The following is a 27,016-nucleotide window of genomic DNA, read 5'->3' on the forward strand; positions in this document are numbered from 1 at the left end:
TATCTTTAATTTCTGACAGAGAATTCAAAGTTGAACAAGTATTTCACCAAAGAATGTATCTGAAAGGTACATATGAACACTCAGCATCATTAGTTATCAGGAATATACCAATTAAAATCATAGGAAATGTGATTTCACAAACATTTTATTTAAAAAGCCCAGCAATACCAAGTGGAGGCAAGCTGTGGAGCCAGCAGAATGCTCTAAATAATAATAACATCAAATAGTGATTGTCACTGGCATTGGCTGGCAAGGGGGAGGAGGGTGATGGTTGTTCTATACTTTGATCTGGTTAGTGAACACATGGTTAATGTATACATATAGAAAAAATCATCCAGTGTTACCCTTAATATTTGTACATTTTACTGAATTTAAAATATGTAAACTGTACCTCAATAAAATATGTTCAAAATCAAGGATCAGATCAATTCCATTTTTTAAATGAAACCTTCTGAAACGCTTATAGAAAATATTTTCCCTTCTCAAAAAATTATTTAACGTTTTGGTTCGACCTGTTTGGGCATTTCCTCCTTTTACATTTTATCACAATTATGTGGGGGGCTTAGTTAATTATAAGTTAATCGCATATAAAATAGTAAGTTCATTGAGTGAAGGTTATTCCATGTATTCTAATGTGTAAAGCAGAGCTTTCTCCCAGTGTACATGCAATACAATTTATGAAATTGAAATGGATTGAATGGAGGAAACAGGAATGTGTATTACTTCCAATGAATATCATTTCTGGCAGTTACAAAAACACCTTTACATACTACGGTATGGTCATGTCCTGTGAAGATGAAAGCAGATATTAATATAAAATAACTATAAAGTAAAATGATTTGCCTAATACTCCATTTAAAAATACTGTGGTGAAGATATAAATTTTATATCTAAAATTGTCAATTCCTTTTGAATGATGAAACATAGAATATGGGGCACATGAGTGTTAATATTATAACACAAACACATGTATAATATAATGTTCAAATTAATGAATATTCAATTCACTAAGACCATTTATTTCAATAATATTCAAGAATATGTTTATTAAAGGCACATTCCAAATTAATGACAAATTAGAAAAATCTGATATGCTAGAAGTTCCTTTTAGAACCCTTCTTCTGTCCTGAGATGAATATAGACTGAGATGGATACTCATGGGGCTATAACCTTTACATCTTTCTTCTTTTCCCAAAGCAATCAAAATTCCAAGAAAGCCCAAACCAGTCCTTAGTTTGAGGTTTTCAAAAGAATTTTAATACTACTTTAATAAACAAACTTCTGGGACATCTTAGATACATACTGAGAACATGGTAATACCACATTTAAAGTTATTCATATTTTTAAATTTCCTATTAGAGAGACTCAAAAATTTTAGACTTTATAGATATTGTTTTGAAGATTCCAAAATAGTGGATGTTCCTAATTTTTGAAACACCGATTAGAAACAAAAATGTTCCTAATATTTTTAAGCAGTAATGTTTTAGCCAATATTTCTTTAAGCATGGTCATTTCTCTAGTTGTATTACTGTGAAGATGTAAAATCAGTTTTCCCATGAGTTGTATCATGGAAGCCTACTGTAGGTGTTGCTTAGTACCAAGAAGAGCTTATAAAATTGAGATTTTAAAATCTCAGAAGACTGAGATTTTATACTCTTTTATCAAACTGTGGTCCAGTGGGTAAGACTCCATGCTCCCAATGCAGGGGGCCTGGGTTCGATCCCTGATCTGGGAACTAGATCTCGTATGCATGTCACAACTAAGGAGCCCACATGCCGCAACTAAAAGATCCCACGCGCCACAACTAAGACCCAGAGCAGTCTAAATAAATAAAGAAATTTTTTAAAAAAGTACAGAATGTTAAACAATAAGTACAAAAATGGTAAAATGTTCTTTTACCTAATCTAACTTTGTATTAATTGATTTTGTGTTCAGTGGATAAATTTAAAGAATTAAAAGTAATAAATACATCTATATTCTCAATCATGTTAGTGTTCCTATAGATAAATTGTTATCAGAACTATTGGTGTTAGCTTACCTGAACAGCATAAAAGAAGGTAGAGTTAATTTTACAATTCTATAGAAAGAACTCTTTGAATTAAGTAACATTTCAACTGATTAAAGCATGTGGAAACAAAGTTCAGTTTAAATGTATAGGTTTATTTTCTGATAGTCTTAGTAACTTCTGTACAGAGGTGACTGATTTGTGTGTACATGTGAATTAATGTACTCCATTATGAAGAAAAAAATAAACTCTCGATCAGTTTTTGTATGTATTTCTTAGAGTTCCAAATATCACAGATTCCAATGGTCAGTGTAAAAAAATGAGACTGTGTCTTTATTCAAAATATATCCCATGATTTAAAACAATGAATAGACAATTATACCAAACACTGTTGGTAGAGGGTAGGACAGAGAGCTGCCCCATATAACATGCATATTAAGTATTTTACAAAGAACCTAGAAGCATAAAAAAGAGTAAAAGGACCACGTCCCAACAATCAAGAATATAAACTAAACTGTCTATAATGTCCTTTCCTCTCTGGATAATTCACATCTACATATCTCAGATTAGGTAAATGTTTCTTTTAGATTTACTTCTGAAAAAAAATAAAATAAAATTTAAAAATAATAACGTTTTCTTGTTTCATAAGCTTTGCATTCCAGATCTTCCTTCAACTTTATTTTCAACTTATTTCTAGCACAAGGACAAATTTTTAAAAATACTCAAATTTTTTAATTGCATGTGTTTTTATTAACGTCAATAAATACTGTAAAATAAAGCTCTATTTAAATATTATGATATACTAGATATCTACTTACATTGTTTGCCCTCATAAATGTTAATGAAAACAATAAAGGAAAAGATATTTGGCCAAACGGTATAGACAGTGATAATATTCCATTTTCAACATAGAAACTTTTAAACTGAGAGTCAATCTCAGATTTTGTGTTCTTAAATAATTTGTTAATGGCACAATTTATAAAAGGAAATCAAGTTTTTGAATAAGAGAGACATGTGAATTAATATAACTTGTTTCATGCAACAGATGGATAATATTTGAAACTAGAAAACAAATCTAATTCATCTTGTGATCAAAGGATAACTCAGAAAACAATCCACCAGAAGCTGAGCAATAAATCCAAAGAAATAAAAAAATCTATCAGCTGATGAACATTAAGTACAGGAACTAACCCTGGGAAAATCATTATCATAACTTTCTTGACCTCTGAGGGGCCTATGGACACAGTGCTATATATATCAACCCTAAACATTTTTGTAAGTGTCCCTGGATGTCGGGCACTGAGGGAAAGAGCCTAAATAGAAAACCAGTGTCCTCAAAATTAGAATAAGAATGCGGTAGCTCTTTTCTTTCTCTAATTGTAAAGAAATTATTTTTATTTTATATTGATTTGCAGAGACATTTACAATTAAAAAATTAAGCCATGACTGTTATCTAGAAAATTATCTTGAGGAAAAGATTAGTCAAGACTCTTCCAACCTTTTAAACCAGTAAACCATTAAAATGTCCAACCAGCTAGAAACTAGAAGGAAATAGACATGCTTGCATAAGTCTGTGCATTTTCAACATTGGAAAATTTGGTGAAGAAATGTTGACCATTTTATCAACCAGTAGTCGTAGAAATTTTACCTGGTAGTAGGAAGGAAAAAAGAAAGTTTAAGAAACAGTGGTGTTGATTAGAGATGAAGTGTGTGTGTGTATTCATTTACTTATTTACATAATGCCATGCTGCTCTAATCAACTCTTTAAAAACTTTACACATTTCAAAATAACTTGGATGTCAAAGTAAAGTAAAATGCATTTCAGTACTGAAAAGTCCACTAATGTCTGAGTGTCTAAAAATTATCTTTTTTCCATGAATGGCCTTTATACATGAATTGGCTACCGCTAAATTCACTCACAGATTTTTACAGTGGTTTCAGGATCTGTGATTGCCCTTTTTCTCATTTCCCTGATTTGGCCATTTCTACTAAGTCACATTCCTTCCAACCTCTGTCTACGATGAATGCCCCCATTTTTTAGTGACTGAATGTTTATGATGAGTTGTAATCCCATACTGTAACAAAGTGAAGTAGCTCTTGTTTTGATGAAGACCCAGTTTTCATACCAGAGACTCATGAGACAAATAGCAACAGCATTGATGCACAACTTTTTTTTACCACTTTCTGTCCCTTAAGCAACCTTTTTGAGTTTCTGATTTAATTATGCAACCCATGGACTGTTTTGTTTTTGTTTTGGTATATCATCTTCCACTTTTGCCTATCTTTAGAATCTTTTTTTAAATGCCCATCATTTTTTGCTCCCAGTTTAATCTTCCATCTGAATCTTTCTTGTCCATTGACAGGTCAACTCTGAGTGAGATGGAATGTGGCATGTGGAGATGTGATAACATGAGAATTACAAAGTATTACTTTTTAGAGACAGTTCTATTTTGACAAAGATTTAGCTATATTTCTCAAGCTTCAGATTTATATTAATAAGTCTCCCTTTCTTATGGTGGGGCCATAAGTAGGAAATTTTTCCCTTCTCCGTTCCTTTCTCAACCCGGCCTTAAAGTGTCTTTCTTGATGACACAAGGAAGGACTTGTGAATCTAACAGAAATCACTAAGATGCATTCTGTAGTAGATGATGGAATCTTAAATTGTCATTATTTCTACAATATTTAAGTGCTGATAGAATCTTGGGATTTTCTCCCACCAGATCCTGCTTTATTCATCTCAATATCATGAAAGAATAGTGTATTTCTGTCTGTCTATTAATCATCTATTTCTGTATATCCATATCTGCATCAGTCTCTGTTATCTGAAATACATTTTGATTGTCATATAAAAGCGATGAGATCATAAACTCTTGTAGCAGTCCGCTGCTAAACTAGTACTGACTTGTTTGAATGTTATTCAAAAACTAGTTTAGTATTTAGCAGACTTTTAGTACTTTAGTTTTTAGTAGACAACTAAGCTTGTTCGTAGTACGTGGTGTTGGAATAGATATTGAGTTGTGGTTTGCTTTGTCTAGTCAAATGATCTTAGTGATATATATGTTATATAATGCGAATTAATTCTCACTCTAATTTTACAATTTAAAGAGGATAAACCCTGAAGGTCTAAAATAGAGTGAATCATCACTATACAATTTCCAGCCAATCATTAAAATTCAAAATGTCATTATCACGAAAAACACCTAATAATATTCAAAAAACAGGTTGTTTGAAACATAAGCAGTTCAAAGAGAAAATGGATTGCAGACAACAATATTTTCAAACTAAGCATTAGTGGTCATCACAGACTCAAACTAGGTTTGTAATATGTGATTGAGTGGTGAAAAGCTCTTTATCCCATTATCAATCCCTTGAGGCAAATTAAAACAGTTGAAAAAGAACCCCTGAAGTGCTATAAATAACGTGTGTATATGTGTGATCAGGAGTAAGGAGCAATCCCATGTGATTTTGTGGTGGTATATATGAGGGGTTTGCATGGCATATAAAGCAAGTTTAAATTCTATGGTGTTCACAGATTGTGAACCTTCATAAAATCAGTGGTGCAGGCAGTAGTCACCTCAAATGTTTCAAGGGAATTGGTGTACTTAACATAAAGCAGTCACAGCTGATAATCTGAAAACTCTAATTAAAGGCTTACTGCAATGTGAAACTTTTCATATGGCAAATAAAACCACCATGTATATTTTGTGGGTATGCACAAATGTATCAATAAAAATAGTAATAGATGAAACCTGCCCTCTTAATATTTCATATTCATTAAATATCCAAAACCTCCATTAACCTTTTCCCATAGACACTGAATATTTTTTGTTTGCATAAGAAGCTATAGAAAAAGAGCTTGTTTTAATAATAAAAGCCCATATATTTCTTTGCTGCAGAAGTGGGTCACACGAGCTCCTCAATGTGATAATATATATATATATATATATATTTTTTTTTTTTTTTTTTTTGTCATACGGCTTTTTTTTTCCTAACATGTGTTGGAACTCCTTGGCTACCAAATGGGAGCCTCACACGAGCTGCACTCAAGCAAGCTGCACCTGTGTGCCTCTCCAGGCTGACATGGTGTGGTGCATGTGCTCGTTTCCCAGAGATACAAATGGTGTGGAGTGGAGGGAGCCGTGCCCCTGTGTATTCATCATTCCAGGTGATCACCTGGGAGTGGCCTATTCGAAACCACCTTGGCAGTAAGAAATGGATGAGATTTGTACAGAGGGTAATGACTCCTGGGCTTCATTTTTGCTGGACGTCATTTAACATGGATGAGCTGTAAGTGCCTAAAATAGGGGCACTTATCATGGAGAAACACTAGGCTTGTATGGCCACAGAATTCTGTGTGGCCAGAATGCTCAGTACAATATTGTTCAGCATAAAAAAGGCAGAAGGGCAGCAAGCAAGGCAGAAAGTGACAAACCATTAAGCTAATCCTATAAAGATCTGGCCTGTCAGGCAGCACATTTCCTGAATACTTAGAAAGCATGAGAGAGGCTTATTAATGATTCATCACAGTTCTTATGCTGCTTACATGGCTAATATGCAAACACTGCCCTTTTTTAGTTGGAATTTTCAGCACATCAGGACGTCACTTCCATGGCTGCTTTTTTTTTTTTTTTTCCTCCTGGGTAATTGAAGCATTACCATAGAAGACAATGATTGATGATGTCTTTAAAGGTCTAAAAAAGCACAGGCTATTTTTGAAACTGTGCCATGTCTATATAAGGCAAGAAGGAACAATCTGAATTCTACAGTATGTTGGAGCCACATCAACAAAGCCCAGAGGCTTATGCAAAGATCAGGGCTACATTCAGCTTTTGCTCCCACTCTCCACACTCTTTCCTTTCCCTCTGAATGACTGGCGACTGCCTGGTTGGTGTGGTAATGGTCTGGAGTTTGTCAGATGCTCAGTGTAGTTAGACCACTGTGCTAGGAAGTTATGACCCTGCACTTCCTCCCTGGGAGCTATGAAGCTCCTCTTGCCTTTGAAAGCTGCTTGACTGAGTTGAAAATAAGAAACAGTGGTGGTGATGGTGAGATTAGCATCAGCTTGCATTTAGTACAAGCAGCACTCTATATGGTATTTACAGTACTTGGAAACTATTATCTTATGCATGCACATGTCTTCTTACCTATATTTGTGTTTTTCTACTCCTTGGCATCTTCTTTCAACCTTCTATTGGTGTTGAGTCAATCCAATAAACATTTAGGGAGAATCTAAATTCTCTCCCCCACTTCCTCCCCTTCTTGTTAGGCACTGGGAATACAAAACTATCTATGTATATATTTATTTAACTTCTGGAAAAACTTGGTCTTGGAAGGTATGCAGACAGAGTTAACAAATGCATTTCATTCTAAAATTACTGAGTTTCCTTTTTCTCTTTTTTCATCCTTGTGCAAAGAATGTATAAAGACAGAGAAAGAGAGGTTTCTTTTTGAGAGATAGAAGGTGGAAACTATGCATTAGTTTATGTCAATTCATCTCCATTCATTCATTTAAAAATACTGAAAAGGTATGGTCCAGTTATATAAAAAATTTGAGCTGGCCCAAAGTATTTGACTTGATACATGTTTAGCACTTGCCAAACAAGAAAGTAAGGCCACAAATTCTAACCAAAGCATTAAGAAAAAGGTTATAGAAACTGTTTTTTGTTTGTCTGTTTGTTTATATTTTTCTCTCCCAGTTAGAGCAATTGTGGCCATTGAATTTGAGTAAGTTAACTAAGTTTTCTAGAATTTAGTCCCTCATTTATGAAATGAAAATAATAATACCTGGCTTACATGGTGTCTGCATACTGAAGGAGAAATATAGAGGAGAGTATATGACATAATAAGATGTCAAAAAATTAACATAATAAATGAACAATGAAAAGAAAACCAACCAATAAACATATCAAGAACATTTCATTTGAAATTGGGCAGAAATTGTTTCTGCTCAGCATTGTTTGTTGGACGACGCTTTTATAATATGTACAGATCTGTATTTTTTCCCCTCTTTTTGACTATGAACTTCTTGTAAGTGAGAATGATATAATTTGCTTTGGAAGTATTTTTGGTTGGTTTACTTTTCCATAGTCTTCATACATAATAGACAATGAAGGTACCTAATAATATTATAAGTGAAAATTAGGATTCAGAGGGAACAATTGGAGTAATTATTGTTTGGCAGAGAAAATGCGCTGAAGGAGGGTTAAGTAAATTGCCTAAGATCATACTGAAAAATAATGGAGAAGACAGAAGAATAACAGAGAAGAATAACAGAAAACAATAGAGGCCTAGAATATAGGGTCCACTACCTTGTCAACTGGTCAACATTACTTTTCAGGTTTGACTGACACTTGTACCAAAAGAGGAGGGATATTATTCTTCTCTGAATCATAAAATCCTTGAGGGTGACTTCAACAAATTAACATAATTTTAACGTATTATGTATCTAAAAATACTTCATGTTTCCAGTTTCCTGCCTCAGAATTGTCATGTGCTGTTTCCTCCTCTTCACACTTTCCTTCTCTTTCCATTGGCTGGCTAGGCTTTCTTGACATGCACACTTATTATTCATTTCAAGAACTAGTGTATGACTCGTCTGGAATCCAGTACATGCAGTCAGCCCAAATCTTCTCTGACCTTCAGAAAATCAGAGCTAACTAGGGAAAAATTCTTCTCAGGTTCAAACCTCTGGATTCAAATGCATACTTAAGCAATTATTGTATATTCTTTTAGTCTCTGACAGTAGTAACTATGAGAATATTACCAGCAGATTCATATTAATCTCTAATTACATTTATTTTCCCATCCAGGCCTTGAACCTAAAATTAAATCTTTATATAGTCCTAGCCAAGCTGATATAATACATTATTTCCATTAATATTTTTATTCAACTGTCAATATACCATGTGCTACATGACAATGGGAAGTTAATTTGACTCCGTTGCGATGTGCTTTTAGGCTCTAAACTTATAATGATGTATAGTTTCTCCTCTGCCTCAATGTCCTACACTGCAGGGCAATCCTCTGGATACCTCAGGACACCTGTTAACGATGCTTTATCTGTATGCCCCACCCCTGACACACTCTCACACCAAATATGTCATCCAAACATAAGAAAATAAATGTCCATGGTACAGAAAAGGGGACTTCAAGATACCTTGGAAAGAAGAAGTACAGCGAATATGGCAATTTCTGTATATGCTCTTCAGGTACTGTATTTTGGCCTTTTTATAAGATGTGTTGGGTACAGGATACTTTCTTACAAGATCACTTCAGAGGTCTCTTAATCCCTATTAACTGAATAGTTACAGTGATAGGAATTGAATGACTTTGTTATAATCCATCAGAAACCAGAACAAGAATCGAGCCCAACAGTTGAAAGTATTTTTATTTGATAGAAGAGATTAATGACTACAAGATTGCTAAGAAATCTGGACATATCTGAATTAAGATCATTGTTATGGGCTGAACCATGTCCTCGCAAAAAACATATGTTGAAACCCCAACTTCCAGTATCTCACAATGTGACTCTCTCTTTAGAGATCTTGAAAGAAGTGATAAAGTTAAAGTGTAGCCTTTGGGGCAGGCCCTATCCAACTGATATCTTTATAAAAAGAGATTAGGACTCACCAGGAATGTGCATACAGAAGAAAGACCATGTAAGGACTCAATGAGAAGTTGAGGGTCAAAGAGTGAGGCCTAAGAAGAAGCCTAACCTGCTGACACCTTGACCTTGAACTTCTGGATTTCAGAATTGTGAGAAATAAATTTTTGTTGTTTCAACCCCCAGTCTGTTATGGCAACCCTACCAAATTAATATAATTGTAAACATGGAATTCTTTATCAACATCTGCATTAGTCATTCAAATTATTTACCACATTCCTTAAACTGTAGTACATCCAAAACACAAAACAGCATACCTATTAATTGATAAATCTAATGGCTATTTCTAAACCTTGATCTCTCTGCTTGATTTTGCATTGTTGATGACTCTGGAATTTCTATTCCCTTCACTTCAAGATATGATTTACTCCAAGCTTTCCAGCTTTTAAACTAGAGCTGTTATTTCTCTGTCACATTTATTTACTCTCTCATTCTCTCACCAAGTCAACTCTTCATCTCTCAATCTACTTTACTCCCTCTCTCAGAGCATTCAAGGAGATTCAAGGGTCTTTTCTGAAGGCTCTACGAAATTTAGCCCTAGAACACCCTATGGTGTTCTCTTTTGGTGCATTTGGAGGGGCAGCATTAAGGTATGGAAAGAAGAAAAAAAAAAAGAGGTGGGGTATAAAAGTATAGTTCTATTAGCAAAAAAGGTTTTGCTCAGCTGAGCCTTTACAAGGATAACTGAAGACAGAAACAGGACACTGGAAGATCTGTCTTCAAGAGTCTTAATCTGCAACTGACATCAAGCGGACATCAGGTGAAATTAGCAGTGATATTAGGGACAAGTGAAAAATTAGTTACAGGATGGACTGAAGGGTCACTGCTCTCATGTACAGATCAGAGTTTCAGGTGGCAACACAACAATCAGATTAGCTTCCCACTTTTGCAACAGATTGCTAAATGTGGACAAAAACATTGTCCTTCAAAGAAAGCGGACAGAAAATAAAGTAAGAAACAGCAGTGGGAAAAAAGTTATACAGGGTTGGTCTAGTCATCTTGGAAAAGCTGTCTCCTTCAGCTGTCATCTGCTCTAATTCTTAGAAATCTTTACTTTCAGGTCACCAGTTGGTGTACAGATCCAGGCAGCGTTTGGTGTTTTCTTTAGATGTGACACATGGATCCAAGTGTCCTGGAGTTGGCAGCACACCAGTAAGAGCCCTTCCAGTGACACTGGAGAGAATCTTTCTGAAGATGTCTCTTCCAACAAATGAAATCTCCAGGTTGTAAGGTATGATGCTTAAGGCCTTCATCTCATGGGAGCATGCTGTGAAAAGACTGTTCTATTAAGCATGGTTATTTTCAGTAGAAACAATTCAGCCTTTACAATACTGAAGTATTTTCCCCCTTATATAGGTCAAAAGAAGCAGGAACTAGGTACATGAGGCATTCTGTGATTATCTTAAAGGGTGAAAGTTTATGGGTTCCCAAAGAGGTGACCTAATATCTAGAAGGAACAATGGCAGTGTCTTTGGTCAAGGTATTTTATATAAATTTTGCAAATTGAATTTTAATGGTGCCATTAGTGCGTTCAACTAGCACTGAGGATCGAGGGGGGTAAGCACAGTGAAAGTGTTGTAGAACTGGCCAGGCAGTACAGTTGGCAAAACACTTGACCCATGAACCGAGTTCCCTTGTCACTATGAAGTTTGAGGAGGATTCCCCATGTAAAGATAATCTTTTCTAATAGAATTTTAGCTATAGAAGAGGCAGTAGCCTGTCTATAATGGAAAGCTTCAGTCAAGTGAAAAAATATATAAACCATTACAAAAACATATCTATATCTGTGAGACAGCAAAAGATTATAAATAATTTGCCAAACAAACCTGGAATGGTCCATTGGACAATTTAAAGTGTCCTGAGGCAGTGTGGATAGGTTTTCCAGGATTGTGGTTTGGACAGGTGGGGCAAACAAAGTAGGCACTTCTAATGGCTTTATTAATATTTAACCACCAGTATTGATTCATAAAGGTTATCAGTTTATCAGTAAACCAATTGTTCAATGCATGTCAAGTAGTCATTAACAGGGATTTTAGAGTGTCTGGCAGAATTGGATTATTACTTTGCTGAAAGCAGAGCTTTTTCTTTTCATCAAACCAACAGTTATTAGATTTCCAATATTGTTTTTCCTTTTATGCCCAATTATTGGGCATCTTTAGTCAATTTTCTAGATTATCATGTGGGAGAACATCCCTTTGGACCATGACAGAGGTTTGGTTGTTGGTTCCTTTGAGAGTAGTGTTTTGGCAGAGATATCAACAGGTGGTTCCCTCTTGCTTCCAGGGGGGTCAAGTTTGGAGTTTCTAGGAATTTTAATATAGCCAAAGTTGCTGGTAGGGGTACGACATCTAATAAATCTTGAACATATGGGCCATTTAAAACTTTATCTCCATTAGACTTAAGAAAACCTCACTACTTCCATAATATTCCAAAGTCATGGGCTACTCTAAAGGTGTATCCTCTATCTGTATAAATATTTGTGGTTTGGACCTGATTCCTGTTGATCACTGCAAATAACTCCATTTTAGCAGATATCTAAATAAATAATACAAACTTAGCTGAAGTCCTCTGCACCATACCTGGCTTCATCTTTTGTGGATGGTGGTGTCATCCCTGGGCTTATTAATGTCTAGATAGTTGGTGAATAGGAGGACAATACTTGTTAGGATACCTAGTTGTTCCACTGTCCATTCATAATCGATCTGGACGAATCACTGGGCCAACCACTTAGACCTACATCAAAAAACCAAATGTGAGCCACCCAATAGGGTCTATGACTCTGGGTCTGCCTCCTTTGGCAGATCTTTACTCCTTCCTTGGCTCGAGGTACACACCAATGAGTGCATGGTTAGAAATCTATCCACTATCCTAGGTAACATAGCTGACTCTACTGCTAAAGAAGTAGCTACCCAACAAGTCATTAGATTCCTTAGCTAAGATGATATTGGTAATTAAGTTGTCCTTAACTACCTCCTAGAAGAACAAGGAGGTGTATGCATGCTAGCAAACACCACTTCCTGCACATGGATAAATTCCTCTGGGGAAGCAGAAACTTAATTGTATAAAATCAGGAAACAAACATTCTGGTTACAAGTTTTGTTTGATTCCCCATGGTCCTTTGATTTGTTCAGTTGGCTGACTACAAGCCTAGGTTCATGGCTCAGGACGATTATACAAACTAGATTTTCCATATTACTTTTAATTATGCTTTGCATAATCATTTTTAATCTTTGTATCTCTTACCTGTCAAATATCTGCAGAAATAATGCACCAAACAGAATGATGTTAGCTCATCACTTTGAGATGAACTCCAATGCTTACAACCTTGACAAAATATGAACTTAAGAATGACAGATGCCTGAGAGCCCCTCCTTCTACCTTCCTTGTGGCCCCTATGGCTTATGACTGCTACTTGCTCTTTCCCCCTCCACGTGGGACATGACTTCCAGGAAAGGTCCTTCCTGGCACAAAGGAAACCAGACAAAAAAGATTTCAACCAAAACAAATAACCTGATGCTTGATCAATGATGCTTTCAGAGAAAGATCTTGATCAGAAAGGGGAAATGTGAAAATGGATAAAGGAAATCTGATTTAAAGTGGAGTCAAGAAGCCATGAAGGAAGAGCTCTCATGCATATACGCCTCATATCAACTTACATAGCAGGAAGAAAGAAGATTTCTGCATTCCTCAGTAACAGCAAACTGCCCATCACTTGCAACCATTGTGAAACTCCACAATTCCAAACTCTAATTCTCCTCCAGTGAACTTTTGTTCAAGAGAGTCTTCCCTAATTTCCTCCCAGAACCTAATAAAAGCTAAATTTCCCTTTGTCCCCTCAGATTTGCCCATAGGTCACCATAGTTTCCTTGTCCCAAACTGTGATTTCTCTGCTTGCCCAAACAAACTCATCTTTGCCTAATAGTAATTGCCATTAATTCTGATTAAGGCCAACATTACCTACATCTATCTGTATGTCAAATTTTCTATAACATATTTCAGAGTGTACACATGTGAATATATTTATAGCAAGTGATCTTTCTATAAAACAGACTCTGCTTCCTGCAATGATGGGCCAGGTGATTAAGACCAATCTTTCTACTTAGGACAACAAAAAGAGCTGGATGAAATCATTTAAAAAATCAGTTTAAGAGCTTTGAAGACGTTGAGGACTCTCTAGGCCAAAACCTTGGGAAAGACAAGGGCAAACAAAGTTGTTTGTATTCTAAGGGCATTTGCCAATTAGTAAGAAGGAGCTGTGTGGGAATTCCCTGACAGTCCAGTGGTTAAGCTCCACGCTTCCACTGCAGGGGTCACAGATTCGATCTCTGGTTGGGGAACTAAGATCCCCCATGCCACACAACTCAGCCAAAAAAAGTGAAAATGACTAAAAAGTGAAATTAAAATGGCTAAATGAAAAAATAAAATGAAAATGGCTAAAAAGTGAAGTGAAAATGGCTAAAATGTAAAAGCCCAAGTTTTATAAAAGTTGACAACTTTATTTATAAAATAGATAATATTAACAATTTTAGTTTATTTGGTAAACTAAAATGAAATAATAGGCCGTGACCACAAAGGGATGATCCTTTAGAGTAAAGAAAGAGACCTAAAGTACGTCAGTGTCCATTGCTCACCACTGTATCTCTTGCAGGGGGCTGGGGGGTGGGGTGTTGAAGGAAATCTTAAGCCTTGATTATAAATTAAAGTAAAACAAGTAACATCTCCAGTTCCCTTACAGAAACAAAAGATTATCTTTCATGAAGGCAGAGTGAACTCTCTTAACTTTTTTATTCCTATAATACATTTTATACATTTCACTCCTACAATATATTTTAAAATAAAATAAATGACTCCCACAAGCAAAGAAAACCAGGCTCTTGTAGAAACAAGACACCATGAGTGAGACATAGAAAATGTAACATATAACATAACCAATTTTAAAAATCATATCTTGAATGTATCGGACAGAGACTGTAAAACAAGTATCATTTCTATAGTTAAATAAATAAAAGAAAATCTTGAAAAAAATTTTTTTCAGGGAACACAGAAAGCAGATTTCAAAAGGAACCAAATAGAAATTCTAGTAATGAAATGAAGCCATTTTGGATCTGATGGATAGATGTCACCACAGATTAGAAATAGCTAAGGAGTTAAATAAGAAACTGGATAATAGGTCAGTAAGAAGTGTCCAGAATGTATCCTGGAGTTAGCAAAGAATGAAAAGTACATCAGGAGAATGAAAAACAAGTCACATATGGGGAGAAAATATTTTCAAAAGATACATCTGATAAAGAACTGTTTTCTAAAATACACAAAGAATTTTAAAAACTCAACAAAAATAAGAGAAACAACTCAATCAAAAATAGACCAAAGACCTTAGCAGACTTCCCACCAAAGAAGAAATAGAGATGGCAAATAAGCATGTGAAAAGGTGCTCCACTTCATATGTCATCTAGAAAATGCAAATTAAAACAAGACACACCTACACACATATTAGAATGCCCCAAATCTGTAACACTGACAAAACTAAAGGCTGGCAAAAATGTGAAGTGACAGGAACTCTTATTCATTACTGGTGGGAAGGCAAAATGTTACACGCATTTTAGAAGACAGATTGGTGGTTTCCTACAAACATACTCTTGACTCTTGACATACAATCTAGCAATTGTGCCCCTTGGTATATACCTAAAGGAGTTTAAAGTGTATATCCATACAAAAACCTGCACAATGAGGTTTATAGAAACTTTATTCATAATTGCCAGAACTTGGAAGCAATCTAGACATCCCTCAGTAGGTGAATGGATAAACAAACTGTGTTACACCCTGACAATGGAAAATTATTCAGCATTAAAAAGAAATGAGCTATGAAACCACAAAAAGACATAGAGAAACCTTACATGCATATTACTAAGTGAAAGAAGCCAATGTGAAAAGGCTACATAGTGTATGGTTCCAACTATATAACATTCTGGACAAGGCAAAGCTATGGAGACAGTAAAAGGATCAGGGGTTGCCAGGGCTTGAGGGGAGTGGGATAAATAGAGTGCAGGGGATATTTAGAGCAATGAAAATACTCTCTATGATATTATAATGATTAACAAATGTCATATATTTCTCCAAACCCCTAGAATGTACAACACCAAGAGTGAAACATAATGTAACCTATGGATGGGGTGATAATGATGTGGCAATGTAGGTTCATCAATTGTAACAAGCATACCACCCTGATGGGGTGGTGTTGATAATGGGGGAGGCTGAGCATGTAGGGGAGCAGGGCATATTTGGGAACTGTCTGTACCTCCTTCTTAATTTTACTGTGAACCTAAAACTATTCTAAAAAATAAATCATTAAATATGAAAAAATGTCCAGTTAAGAGAAACAGAATATCCAGTGAGAAATTCTAACATATATTTAATTGATTTACAAAAAGGAAGAGAGAGAATGAAGCAGAGAAGACTATTTCCAGATTCAAGTGAGAATTTTACAGATATTTAGAGGTTATCAATTTATACAATAAATGTACCTAAGAATTCCAAGAAAGAAAGAAAAATACAACTAGAAATATCATTGTCAAATTACAAAAAACAAGATAGAAATATCTTGAAAGCATCTAGAAAAAAATGCAAATTTTGTTCAAAGGTCATTTGGCTTTTCTATATCAACAATGGAGGCTAGAAACTAGTAAAAGCATAGTACTAATATACTGAAAAAAAAAAAAAACTTCCATGTAGAATTCTATACCCAAGAAGATATCCTAAGGAAGAGGGCTTAATCAAGATTTTTTTTTAGATTAAAAGACAAAACAAAACAAAAGTGTTAGACAGAAAGAAAGTTATCTTATGAACTCTGTTTTGGAGTCTTACTACTCATTTTACCAGTAACAAAACAAAACAACAAAGCAAAAACAAAAACAAATGCTCAAAAGGAGGGTAAATCCAAATGACCTTTGGATACATAAAATAATAATAATAAAATATCTCTTTTTTTACTATATTTTATCATATTTTCATTGCAATTTACATCTCTGGTTATTTCTTTAGTTTAGAAGAATACTTATATCTGCATCACATAGTATATTTAAGAAAAGAAAGAGAAAGAATTACTTTAAGCACCCAATAAGAAAATCATTTGGTATTTATTTTACCTCTCCTATTTTTATATAACTCTTATCCTCATAACACTCTTATCCTTATATCACTGTTTGTTGAGCTAAGCATATGTGAGATACCATTTAGACCTTTATTGGTAAAATAAGTTAATATTAAATGTGGAACTTTCTACTGTCTTCCTTCATTTACTTATTCAATCATACATTTATTCATGCATCAATATTTATTAATTCATTTACTCAAAACTATTTGGATGTCAAAACCATTGTAGGTACAACAAAGAAAAATATTTTTGTAAAAAGGCTGCTTCTGTGGACATTGCGTTCTCTTAAGAGAATACAACAACATTCAATGCAGGTGAATAAGTAAAACATAGAGCACATTAGTTGGTGACCAGACAGCAAAAAATATAGAAAATACAGCAATAAAGGGGAAGTGAGTGTCAGGAATGGAGTATTTTATTCAGACTGGGGCAAGGCAAGTCTTCAGTGGGAAGGAGACCCATGTGTCAAGACCAGAAGGAGGTGAGAGTGTACCATGGTATGATCTAGAAAAAAATTATTCTTGAAAGAGTAAACAGTGTTTTTACCCAGTGAAGGTGTGTAAGGTAAGGGTCTATTATCACATCAGATCCAAGAAACCTGGAAATGAATTGTCCATTCTATTAAGAAAAACACTTGACATAATATAATTTCATTTATTATGTTAGATTTTAAATGTTTTATTACTAGATTTTAAATTATGTTAGATTCTATTAGTGATAATGTATTTACATCTTAAAAAGTAAAGTTTTAGAATACCATTCAATCAGCATAAGTATGAGAAATTTATCTGAGAATAGCATGCTATCATATTTTCCCACAGCAGTAGCACCAATGCCATGCAAATAAAAAGAGATCCATTAAGAATTTTTAAATATGCTGTAATGTGCTACTTTATTCAAAGTGTCATATGGTCATTGTCTTACATAATAATTAATTGATAGATAATTATCCAAGTACATTGGTATTTTATCATAAAATAATTATTTTTGTAGAATCTAATAAAGTTTTTAAAATGATTTTACATATTAGCCTACTTGATCTTTATAATAATCCTACAAGTAGATAAAAGTGGTATCTGTATGTTATAGATCTCAAGCAGAAATTCCAAAAGATTGAGGTTGCTTAGTCTGCATGTAAAGAGTATTAAAACCAGAGCTAGAAACTCAGGCTTCCACATGCCTCATACAGTGTTCTTTCTACAAGTCCTTGCTGCTGACAGATTTTAGAACATCCAGGAAGAGAAATTCCTCATAAGGAAGATAAATGAGTTCAAGTAAATACATTCTTGTCAGTGGTGAAAACTATGTGGTTTTCATTTCCTTTCTAGAAAAGCTTTGTCTTCATTAGAAATTATCCTAATTACTAAAAGTAGAAAAATATACAACTTTCTTTTTGATGGCAAAATTATTTTAATAGATTACAGAAAATGTGTTAAATTTGACATAAAACAATGCATAAACTGTATAAAATAAATATTTATAGATTAAATTTATATTTTTATAAAAGAAACATTTTAAAATGCATGATTTGGAATTTTAAAATCCCCTCAGATTTAGATGCAAAAGGAGTGCATTCACACATCTATGTTTAAGTGTTATATATTTTTCATTTTGAAATTTCTTTGGGACATTGAATATGCTTTTTTTTCCCCATTAATACAAGGTGAGCAATTTTGACTTTGTCTTGTCTGGCTGATGTATAATTTTAGATCTGAAGTCTTTATTGATGTTCCTGAGCTTTAGAACACGAACTACTAATTTCAGTACTTCATCAAAAAAGTGAATGTGAGACACTGTATTAAAGGAATGAATACAATATCTTCTGGATTCAAATTTTAAAGCATTAAATTGTAGATCAACCTAAATTTGTCCAAAGGTTTATGGGTAACAGTAACTAGTGGATTAGTTACTTGTGGCTACTCTAACAAACACTACAAATTTGGTGGCTTAAAACAACAACAACAAAATTATTCTCTCACTGTTTCTGGAAGCCAGAAATCTAAAATCATTTTCCTTGAGCCAAAAGCAAGGTGTTCTTATTTCTGTTGTTTTTTAAAGATACTTTCTTTAGGAAAAAAGAGGTCACTTTTTACTGAATTCTCTGATGCTTGTAGTATTTGTATGGCAAAAGAAGTTAGTGTAAATCACAGGTTAAAAGTTACTCTTACATGAAAAATACATATTAGATGTCAAATACAGTTTACTTTGTGCGTGTGCGTGTGTGTGTGTGTATGTGTGAATAGGAGTTAAATAAAGTTTCATTCCATGTCACAAATCACTTATTTCCCCCCCCAGGCACCTAGAAACAGGAGATTAAAGTGCATATTAAAATAAGAAACAAATCTGTGAACACATTATAACTTGCAAAATGAAAGATCCTCTTTCCATGTTCGTTGGTCAGATAGTATTTTTCAACCTTCTAGATATAATCTTGAAGTTTGAATGTACTGTCCTTTAGTTTTTCATAGAAAATTTCCCTTTTATCAATAGGAAGGAAAATGTAGAAAATTTCTCTTATTGAGTTACAATTGGCAAATAAAATTGTAATATGATTAAAGTGCATAATGTGAAGAGATGATATATGTACACATTGTGGAAGGATTTCCACAGTTGAGTTAATCAACACATCCATCACTTCACATATTTAATATTTTTTTTTTCTTTTGAGAACACAAGTTCTACTCTCTCAGCAAATTTCGGTTAGGTAATACAGTATTATCAACTATAGTCATCATGATATACATTAGATCTCCAGACCTCATTCATCTTATAACTGAAAAATTGTACTTTCTATTTCCCACACTCCCCAGCTCTTGGCAACCACCGTTCTGCTCACTATTTCTATAAATTTGACTTTGTTTTTTAGATTCTACATGTAAGTGACATGATGCAGTATTTGTCTTTGTCTGTCTGGTTTATTTCACTTGGAGTAATTCCCTCCATTTTCATCCATGTCATTCACAGATGACAAGATCTCCTATTATATTATATCCACATTTTCTTTATCTATTCATCTCATGATAAACACAGGTTGTTTCCATACCTTGGCTGTTGTGAATAATGCTACAATAAACCTGAGGGTACAGATATCTTTTTGAGGTAATGATTTAGTTTCCTTTGGGTACATAACCAGAAGTAGGAATGCTCAATCATATGGTAATACTATTTTTAATTTCTTGAGGAGCTTGTATACTATTTTTAATTTCTTGAGGAGCTTGCATACTGCTTTCCATAATGTCTATAGCAGTTTACATTCCCACTTGTAGTTCACAAAAGTTTCCTTTTCTCCACAGCCTTCTTAGCATTTGTTATCTCTTGTCATTTTGAGAATAGCTATCCTAACAGGTGTGAGGTGATACCTCATTGTGCTTTTAACTTGCATGTCTCTGATTAGTGATGTTGAGCACCTTTTCATGTACCTCTTGGCCTTTATTTCTTTGAAGAAACTTTCTGTTTCTTTTTCTCTTCTTCTGGGACACTTAAAATGTACATATTGGTCTACTTGATGGTGTCCCATATGCCCCTTAAACTAGATTCACTCTTTTTCATTCTTTTTGCTCTTCTGATAGAATGAATTCCATTGCCTTGTCTTCGAGTTCACTGATCCCTTCTTCCGTATAATCTATTGTCACATCTCTCTACTGACTTTTTCATTTCAGTTACTGTATCTTCACCTCCAAGATTTCTGTTTGGTACATTTTTCTATTTTCTGTCTCTTAGTTGAAATTCTTAATTTGTTTATGCATTGCTCTCCAGAGCTTAGTGAGCATCTTTATGACCATTATTTTGAATACCTTATCAGGTAAATTAATTATCTCCATTTTTATTGAGAATGGTTAATGGGGATTCATCTTATTCTATTGTTTGGAACATATTCCCCTGTTTCCTCATTTCCTTTACTCTTCCTGTTGGTTTCTGTGTATTAGATAAAATAGCCACCTCTTCCACTTTTGACAGACCGATTTCCTATATGAGATGAACCACATCAATCAGCCTGACCAGACCTCTTTTGCCTCTCAAACCTTTGTGATTGTCCAAGCCATCATCTTTGTTCTTAGTGGCTCTCTGTAGTTGAGGGTATTCCAAGACCCATCCATTTTGGGGAGGATTCAGTCAGCACTAGATGCAAGCATAGTAGAAGCCAGACCCTCAGGCAGCAGCTACAGAAGTATGTAGTTAGATTCCTTCTAGGGAGAAACTGGGAGATGGGGAATTTTGCTTGATTTCTCTGCACTGAACCTTGGTGTATAACCATGAGAGGTGCTCCTGTGTCCATTTAAAAATTCTTTGTTTATTATGTCCTACAGGACACATGAACACAAGCCCCAGTGGCTTTCAGATATGGGTGATTTGGGGGTGTATCTCTTCAGAGACAAAATTAAAAATTAGGGCATAAGATGTGTGGTCCAACCCTTTGCTTCTCAATCTCCTGATTGTGTGGTGCTGTACCAGGAATGGGGTTTATGGTGAAAATATGTCTCAGTCTTTCCTACCTGTTTCAATATGGGTATTTTTTTCTGTTGCTCATGTGTAGGACTCACTCATCTATTTTCTTGATTTCACTCAGAGGGTGAAATATACAGCTCAGTGTATTTGGTGGATTCAATAGAGAAGGGAAATTAAGGAGTCTCCTGTATTGCCATTTTGGTTCATAAACTAGGAAATTTTCAAATATGATAGTATACAGTTTTCCCTAATAGACTAAGAGTTAAAAGACTTCATCATTAATTTCCTATATGATTTTTATCATTAAGGTAATCTACAACAATGGAAAATTCAAAAAAAATCTTTTCAAATACTTAGGTGCCATTGTTGGAGCAAACGTCTAATATTCTCATTTGCATCAGTATTTTGCCAGTAATTGAACTCAAATATAATTCATAATATATAAATATACTGAGAAACATGTTCTAAATGTTTCCAATGTAAATGCATCACCATTACCTTTTCATACATCTCTTTACTTTTTACTCAACTCCTAAAGTTCTATAATATTTGAGAACAGATTATTAAAAAGTAACATCATAAAATTAATTTTCCTAATGCTTATATAAATTAATGGGTTGAAAATAAGAAAGTGTTTAGTGTTTTTTAGAATGTGTATAGAGAAAATGAAATTAATAGGATCACTGTGATTTTTATCTATTTTTTAATAATATGAAATTAATTCCCATTTTGGCATTCTTTACTACTTGAATTTAACTGTTGGAGAAAAGAGATGCCAAGTTGAAATGAATATTAAGAATTCAAATTGAAGGAGAAGATGTCTCTTTTTCCTTTTTTCCTTCCCATTTATGGATAGGTCTAGTTCCAAATGAGCCAAATAACCCTGAATGGTATGTGAATAGGGACAGGGGAGACTGAGACAACAAGTGTATCCAAGCATTCACTCCCCAGTTTCTCCAGAGTTTTGGAAGTCCTTTAAGCCTCCATACAACCAAAGGACTTGAGACTTTCACTGTTGGATGATATCTAGAGAGATTAGTTTAAACTATTGCTTAACAGCTAATACCTACACGTTTCAAAATCCCTGTCTCTATATGTATTCACTTTTAATTGGCTTGATCTTAGCTCTTTCTCATGGAATTCTTAGATAGACAAGTTTAACTATCATAGAACTGGTACACCATGCAATTTTGTCAACACTTGCATTTTTTATGAAAAAGAAGTCATACATCTCATGTAAATAGATTTCATTCCCAATCCCCTTCTTTCTGGAGTCTCACAAAATTAATGTTAATTCCATGTGTTTTAGGGTTCATATTCACTGTATCTTCATCCTTTATCTCTTGTATTAGTTTTAATATAATATTAAATAGTACAAATTCGATCATTCTTTCCAAGTTGTTCTTCCTAGCCTATCCTGACAATACAAACTTGATACTTCACCATAACATCGATTACTTTTAGAGAAAATACTTCCATGATTTTTAAAGAAAACTTCCAAAGATTCTCTAAATGTAGAAATTGTTTTAGGACCAAAGAGATCCTCAGACACTATTTCCTGTATCATTTATATCCTTCATAGCACTGGATTTACTGTTAAGAGTGATAACCAAGTCTCTATGTATGAGATTACATACTAAGATCAGCAGAAAAACTTTAACATATAGAAAAAGACATTTGGGGCTTCTCTGGTGGCGCAGTGATTGAGAATCCGGCTGCCAATGCAAACATGGGTTTGAGCCCTGGTCCAGGAAGATCCCACATGCCACGGAGCAACTAAGCCCATACGCCACAACTACTGAGCCTGTGCTCTAGAGCCCAGGAGCCACAATTACTGAGCCTGCATGCCACAACTACTGAAGCCCGCACACCTAGAGTCTCTGCTCCGCAACAAGAGAAGCCACCGCAATGAGAAGCCCGCACACCACAACAAAGAGTAGCCCCCGCCCGCCGCAACTAGAGAAAAGCCCGCACGCAGCAACAGACACAACGTAGCAAAAATAAGTAAATAAATAATTTTATATAAAAAAATGTAACTGGCAACTTAAAAAAAAAATTTGTTCTTGTTTTAATGATTTCTAATGTCAACATGGAAAAAAAAAACGTACAAAAGAATGTACTGGAAATATTTTTTGTTCAAAGAATGAAAGGGAATATGTAGATAACTTTGTGGCCCTCCGAAGCTTTTAAATCAATGTCTGATGAGTTATTTTATAAGAACACCTATTACTATCATCCAGTATTTCACAGATTTTAAATGTGCCCTTTCTTCTCTGCTATGACAGTGACCATTGTGAATGATTCAGTAATATAATATCCTTTAGCTAATTCTGGACTAAGCTCATTATTCTTGACCTTCCCTCACCTTGATTTTGGGAATACGGGGCTTTAAAGCTAATTCTAACTTTATAATGCATTTCAGACTCCTGTAAAATTCATTTACACTAAGGATTACACAAAAGATGCACTGTTTCTGATTATGTTAAAAGCTTTAGATTTTTAAATATTACATTCTAGGTTCAAAATGTTTGATTATTTATGGGAAATATAAATTTACTTAAAACTATTGTGGTAAAGTATAGATGTGTGTATAGATGTGTGGGTAGGTAGGTAGATAGATAAATAAGCATACAGTTACTATTAAATATACTCTACTCTCAAAAGACCCATGAGGAAATTTAACACTTATTAATTTGTTTTCCCTTTATTCATATTTTAGATAAAAGATTTGCATTGCTAGAAAGGTAGCTGGTTATTCCTAATTAAAACACAAATACAGTAATTACAGTTTATATGCTATTATCCTAAATCTACACTGGATGAGTTTAAACAGTCAAACAGCCATTAATTTTACTGTTCAAAGAAATGCTCATAATCTTTTTAAAATGTCATATAAAATATTCATTTCTAAATGCCCTACAGTGATTTCTGAATTTATTTAAAGTGGGCTGTTGATAGCTCTTTTTATAAATAAGCAATTACAGTGAATATATCATGGCCCATCACATTATACATTCTATAATTTCATGGATGAAAGGCCTACAGCTGATCTGCATAAAAGCACTGCATATCTCAGCAGGTGAAGGGTTTGATTACCCAGAATAATCAGTGTTATTATTTATAGTAACTATTTATATCTGTTATTTATTAAATCTCTACAAATCAGGTATCTATTTCTCCAGGAGATATATTCAAGGAATGCTTGTAGTAGGATATAGACCTTTTGAATATTTTACGGAATAACCTGAATATGGCCTTTTATATCTGAATTCCCAGTTTCAACTGCTGTTAAGCTAGTCAAATTAGATTTTAAATAACATTGGTTTCCAAGGCATTTTGGAACTTAAGTGTGCTTTATACATTCAATAGTGAGAAGAATTTTCAAATTCAGTAGATTCATCTAATTTTGATGAGCTCGAATTTGGTATTGACAGAAACTCCACCTCTACTTGTTATAAGTTACATTTCTTTGCCACTTCCTTTAACTTATTCGCTGAAAAATATTTATGAGGACAGGAACAAAGCTGCTCACTGAGGACATGATGATGTTAAAGAGACAAAAGAGCTCCCTTTTTCCTATCATTTATCTAATTACAGCAGTCTTGCATACTATGGAGGAAAAGTTACAATGAGAACATATAATGGTGGAACCTAATCTAGTACAGGTAGTGAGAGAGGTCTGAAAATACGGGGAAGGACTATGAAATGTCCTGGGAGATGAGGGTGTGTGTGTGTGTGTGCCTGGTGGGGGTGGGAGGAAGACTGGAGATTCAGGACATTGTAAAGAGAAAGAACAAAACGTGCAAATCTCCTGAAGCCACAATGTAGCATAATTTCCTCCTTCTCTCTCTCTCTCTCTTTCTCTCTCTCAGTGTGTGTGTGTATCTCTTTGTCCTGGAAATATGGCAGACTAGTGACCCAGAGCGTACTTATTTACAAATGTATAAAGCTTAATGCATTAACTTTAATACATTGCTGGGTCTATGAGAAGTAAGGGATACACTCTCCCAGAACAAACAAAACTTACAAATTGGCACAGATGGATAACTTTAAGAAAACACAATATGTTGGTCACTTTGAAAGCAAATGCCAATATCAGCATCAACCTAATGAACAAGATCTGATAATCATTTCCACAATAAACTTGAGACTCTGAAGGACACTGGTAACACACTCTAACCCTATTCCCTGACCCCAACCCAGCCACCCTCTGTAGAAAAACAGCTTTAGTTTAGACCTTCAGGTCTCCCAAAATTCAAAAACCAGCTTATAAATAAAGATCTCTATATAGAAAAATAAGCCATCTTGAATGAAATGTATCACAAACAAACAAACAAAACAGATTTAGACTTTCAAGAACATTAGAAAATGAAGTCACTAGTTTAGAAATATAACCTAATTATGGATTAATTGTTTAATATATTAAAAGTTAAATGAAATAAACTGATTACTTAGTCAAAGCAGAAAAGTATGATATGGAATTGACTGGGCAGATTTAAATCACACCATAAGGATCATAAAATAAAAATATACAGATTTGAAATAAAACCTTAATAAATGAGATAAAGACAAATTAGACCCAGATGAAGAGGCTAGAGTATAAGAAATATTCAGAATATAGGATAGTAACAAGGAGTTAGAAAATAGGAAAAAGATGATAAGAGATAGATAAGGTGAACTGAAACTTTTTATTATTTGTTTAATTGGGCTTTCCCAGGAAGAAATAGAGTGAAGAGAAAAATGGCAATATTTGAAGAGTTTATTTCTGAGAATTTTCCAGATATTTTCCAGGTATAAATATATTTATAGATAGAGAAAACTAAATGTATACCAAACAGGAAAATATTTTAATTAAATATTTTTAAATTAATTATACCAAAGCAAAAAGAAGATATTTAAAACAATTAGAGAGAAAAAAATGAAACAACTCTAAAGGAATGACATCCTGACAACAGTCATCACAACATCCACAATAGAACCATGAGATATAATTATACTTTCTTTAAGATGCTGAGTGAAAGTAACAGTGGATCTAGAATTCTCTATTTAATAAGAACAAAAATATTTTGAGAACAAAAGCAAATTAAGTACTTTTTTTTTTTTTTTGTGGTACGCGGGCCTCTCACTGCTGTGGCCTCTCCCATTGCAGAGCACAGGCTCCGGACGCGCAGGCTCAGCGGCCATGGCTCACGGAACCAGCCGCTCTGTGGCATGTGGGATCTTCCAGACTGGGGCACGAACCCGTGTCCCCTGCATCAGCAGGCAGACTCTCAACCACTGCGCCACCAGGGAAGCCCAAATTAAGTACATTTTGAGATAAATACAAATTGAAAGATTTTATCAAGAACAGATATTCACTGAAAAAATACCAAAATAACACTCCTCAGGTATAAATACAAATTATCCTAGATAAGAATACTGAAATATAAGAAAAATATTCAGAAAATAAATTGACAAACATTTAAGCAGACCTAAGCAAACCATATAAAATAACAACCAAACTAATGTCTAATATTACAAAGTTAAAGAAAAGACAGAATTACAATACAGAACATAAAACTATATAAATTTGGTGAGGAGTAATTGAAGTCAAAATGTTCTAATTTCCTCATGTTGCTAAGAAAGATATGTAAGATAACTTTAGTTTTTAAATATTCATTATAATTTTCAAAGGTCCCACTAAAATTAGAAAATTAGACTGTAAAATTTCTGAATGAGAAAAAAAATGGCAATATAATGCCCCTAAATCAAT

The sequence above is a fragment of the Globicephala melas genome, chromosome 14 (assembly GCF_963455315.2).
Source record: "Globicephala melas chromosome 14, mGloMel1.2, whole genome shotgun sequence".
NCBI classification, from domain to species: Eukaryota; Metazoa; Chordata; class Mammalia; order Artiodactyla; family Delphinidae; genus Globicephala; species Globicephala melas.